This window comes from Gavialis gangeticus, unplaced genomic scaffold (assembly GCF_001723915.1).
Source record: "Gavialis gangeticus isolate Ggan-Ray unplaced genomic scaffold, GavGan_comp1, whole genome shotgun sequence".
In the NCBI taxonomy this organism is placed as follows: Eukaryota; Metazoa; Chordata; order Crocodylia; family Gavialidae; genus Gavialis; species Gavialis gangeticus.
Window position 1 is genome coordinate 18,253,736 of NW_017729009.1, and position 4,653 is coordinate 18,258,388.

At 43.2% G+C, this 4,653-nt stretch overlaps 1 protein-coding gene across 1 annotated transcript in view; it reads right to left on the reverse strand.

The window, feature by feature from the left end:
• Nucleotides 1–4,653, reverse strand: part of GNAS (GNAS complex locus) — a 124,604-nt gene that overhangs the window by 100,545 nt on the left and 19,406 nt on the right. The window lies entirely within an intron of this gene.

A 4,653-nucleotide genomic window follows, 5' to 3' on the forward strand; every position in this document is an offset into this window, starting at 1 on the left:
GGGTCCCCCCCCCCCCCCGTTTTCCCAATTCATTCAGTCCACTTTAAAATATAAGCGTTATTGACAGAGATTACAGGAACTGGGTTTTTGACAACCTAATCAAAGATAAGATACAGCATCACCCAAAAACACACTAGCACACGCTGGAAAAGGGACAGGAAGAACTTTTTTTTGCAGAACTTCAGTTCAAGCTCATTGCTTCTAACAGCCCCCTATTCCCTTGCTAGTGGCACATAAGATATACACAAAGAGGAAGCAATGATTACAGAAAAGGGGATGTTACCAGGATCTGTCAAATACTTTAACATCTTACTGCCAGCTGGCCAGAATACCTGCCACTACTAACATCAAAAACAAACATTTGCTTTCAGGAAATCTAGTTCCCTTTCACCAAATGTACCAAATTACTGAATTAAGTCAAGTCACCAAATATACTATTGTCAGCCATTAAGATTATGTTTAATATGACACTGCATTATATGAAAATATATTTCCAATTCAGAACCTTGTAGATTACCATGTTGTTACAAAGAAACATCTTATATGAAGGTTACAACACTGATAAGTGAGCAGACAGACACAAAAAGAGAGAGAACATGTTGATACTACATAGAAAAGTTGCCCTTTTAACGATATTAGTATTTAGGGCCAGAATCTGAAATCCACTCAACTTCTACTCCTACTCTGTTACTGTAAAATTATTGAGTTCTCTATTCAATTTTTTGCCTTTCACAATTAGCCAGAAGCAATAAGCTGAAGAAACTTGAGTTTTAGCCCCAATTCTATCAGTAACAAGAACAACTACATGGACTTCAGTAAGCAACTTAATTTCTCATCTCTTGGTTCACTCAAGTTCTCTCTAAAATGAGGCTGAGGCTCCTAACTTTCTACAAAAGGGATGTTGGGAGGATTACCTAAATATTTGTAAAATGCTTTGAATAAAGTTAAAAACAACCACCCCATCCCCCCCAAAACTTATCAGTATATTCTGTTCATCTCTGACAATGCTTAGAATAAATGCACTTTCTGTAGTGCATGCTAAATGGCAGATTGGAAGAGAATCATTAAGTGAATTCCGTGGGAATAAAGTACTCAGTCCCTTGCAAGATCTAGCCCTAAGTATTTACAGACTTTGAAGGACAATCCTCCACTTTAGAGCTGTACTAAAACTATTAGCTTTTCTACTGCCTGCCTCTATCTGCTTCCTGTCAGCAATTTCTACATACCATCTCGCAGAGCAAACTAGCAAGCAACAAAGTGAGAACAGAGTGCGTTGGTAACGGCTGGAACCCAAGTTCCAACTAGAGATACACTGATTCATCAGTTCAATATCAGATTGGTACCAATATATTGAAAGAAAATCGGCTGTACAGGAAAATTGGCCCAATGCAGCCGATAATTTGACCTATAAGTGTCTACACATGCACACAGCCACAGCACAGCACTCAGGCAGTGAGGAGCAGATCCCGGCAGCATGGAAAGCTGCCTCCCGCTGGTAAGTACATTGTGGTGGAAGGGGAGGGGGGAGGGAAGGGGCATGGGGAGGGCAGATCAAACCCCTGCCCCCCACAGTGAGGGAGGGGGCAGGGACAGGTGCTGCCCAGTGGGGGAGGAGCACGTGCCCCAAAGCTGCGCGGGGCGGGGCAGGGCAGTGCAGACGGGTTGCAGCCAGGGCTGCGCTCTTCTTGCCTGGGGCTAGGCTTGGGGCGGGGGTTACAGAGGGGGCTTCAGCCACCCCACATTTTGCCGTAGCTCCCTCCCAGCACCACCACACGCCCGGCACAACCTCAGCTCTTCCTGGCATGTGGGGGGAGGTGGGAGTTGAGCGAGAAAGAGCCGGGGCTGCACCAGATCCGTGGCAGTGATGGGAGGAAGCTACAGAGAAATTTAGGGTGGCTGCAGCCCCCTCCGTAGCCCCCTCCCCAATGAGAAGAGCCTGGCACAGCCCAGGCTCCAGTCTGCCCCACCCTGCCCTGTGCAGATCTGGGGGGCACACACCTCCCAATGCCATCCTGGGGTGCACGCAGCAGCAGGAGCCACCCCCCCCCATCCCCAACAAGCCACAGCTCTGTCCTGCGCTCCACTCCGCCCCAGGTGGGCAGCACCTGGCTGTGCCCCCTTCCTCACCATGGGGGTGGGTTTGATCTGCCCCCCCCCACACCCCTTCCACCACAACAGACTTACCAGCTGGAGGCAGCTCTCCATACTGAATCAGAAATTGGATTGGTATTGGCCAATATGCCTCCTTAAAAATTGGACATTTGTATCAGCCCCAAAAATCTCTACAGGTACATCCCTAGTTCCAACCAAGCAAATAGGTAGGATAGGAGGCAAAACCTGTGGCACACTCAACATTTCCTTATTGCACTTAAACACTGGCAAACATTATTATTGCTTAAAACCAAAAAAATCCTAACTCCTTAGCATTACTAACTTACGAAGGAAAGAGTTTGCTACTGCAAGCCTTAAAGCACGTGTTAAAGTAGGTGAAGTTCTGCTGCCACTGGGTATAGCTCCCACTAGGTATCTGGAGGTGTGGTAGAAGGAAGCACAAGTGACAAAATGAAAGGCTGGAGAAGAAGATAGGGAGCTAATATCTCTACCATTATATTCTCTATCCTTCTACCAAGGTACTGTAGATTTTTTGGGTTCAAACACAGCATTGCAAATTGCCCAAATGTGTCTGTGTCTAAAGTGATTTAGAACATTAAGCACTAGCAGAAAATAAAGTTACATTTTAAAAGAATTGATTTCAGAAGCTCCAGTGTTTCTCTCAAGTATTACAAATTTCATTTTTACTTTACCTACCTATTTTACATATATGCATAAAATATGCACATATATAAAAAGATAGTAAGTGAGAGTTACTGCAGTACCTGTGTAGTAGTGATCTTGGCATCTTGCGGTTTATTTAAAGCAGTTAAAATAGTGCTGGTGAATTAAAGACATTCAGCATGTAGCCACTCTCTGTGCAACTGTACTACCTAACCTGCAAAACAGCAGTTCAGGATTCTCTTTCCACTGACAGGAAAGGGCTTCTTCTTTCAGGTACTTTTAAATCATCTGGCACAAATTCTTCCCTATTCTTACTGTGGCATCTAAGGACCACATATTTCAATTACTGTGCCCTGGGAGTTAGCAACTAGAGACATCCTGGGTATTTAATTTGTTTTAGTCACATAATTAATGCACAGGCTCAATTGTTCAGGTACCAGAGGAATATTACCTGACACTCAAATGAGACTACCATTTAGTTTGTATCACCACTAGGGACAGAACCTGCTAATAGTGTTTTGTCAAGTTGGAGGTTAATGAAAATCCAGTTTAAAGCCTCATTCAGGCAAACATTTAGACAAAGTGTACTTAAAATGGGAGTACTTACAAGACAAGTACATGTATAGGCCTTTGCAGAATCATAGCATAAACATTTAGTGCATCTGGCTCAAGAAAACCCCCTAGAGTTTAATGAAGGACGTTTAAACCAGCATTATCATCCAGAAGCCAGTAAGAGCCCCATCATGCTCTAAAAGCTTGCACACCCTGGCTCTTGTAGTAAAAGTGTGTGTGGACCAAGACTCTACCTTGCTTCACTCACCCTTAATACAAAAAAGGAGTAAAAAGACACTTTTAGTTGCAATTCTATTGAGAAAGCAAGTCAATCAACTGAAGTCAAGTGAACCAATGACCTACACTAGTGCATGGGGCAGAATGACCCAGCCCAGGTCCAAGATGGGTGGGCAATAGGACCTGATTGTCTCCCCCTTCTTCTGCACAAATTAAGCCCTCCCACTGCCAGAGTACCCTGGCTCTGCAGGGTAAATAGCTGCAGGTTTCTGACCCCTGACCTATACCCAAAAGCCTCCATTTTATTTTCAACATTTACATGCAAGGACCTAAAAGAGCTTTACAAATATCAATGGACTGATCAGCACAACACCCTTGTGATACAGTACTGTACTAGTGCTCAGCAGTAGAATAGAAACTGAATGTAAGCACACCTGATAAAAGAGCAGTTTGGATATAAGCATTGCTACAAAACCAAAATTTTCTGACTGTGAATCACCTGATACAAGTACACCCTATTCCAACATATACACTCCTATTTCCCCATCACAGTAACAAGGTGTCCAAAGCCAGATAAGTTGCTATGCCTTTTTACTTCAAAGTTTGAAATTCTAAAAGGTCTTGCAATTAGTGCAAAAAGATCATTGCCAGCTACCTTTACTAGCCTTAGAGGCCAACAGAGAAGTCTTGCATCTTGTCAAAAATGTCTTTGTCAACTTCCATTTAGTCAGCAATGTGATCGGGACTTGCTATAAATGCCAAAAAAGCAAATTCATGAGACTTCTGAACTTGGCATAATCAAACTTTCGGCACTCAGCTGTATTTCCACTAAAAAAAGCATACTTGTGGTATAAGAACATCGTATTATGTGCAGTAGCATTGGAAAATAAACTTTGTGTGGGTGCAGCAGGATGCTGCTGCTTATTAGAATCACCAGATTGTAGCAAAGTACTCTGCATGACCCGGTTCTAATAAGCAGCAGACATATTGCATATGAGTACGAGACATGTATTTAATTGCTAGAAACAAGCAAAAACAATCTAACTAAATTGCACTGCTTATAGATAACTTATAGCCTGCCTTTTTTTT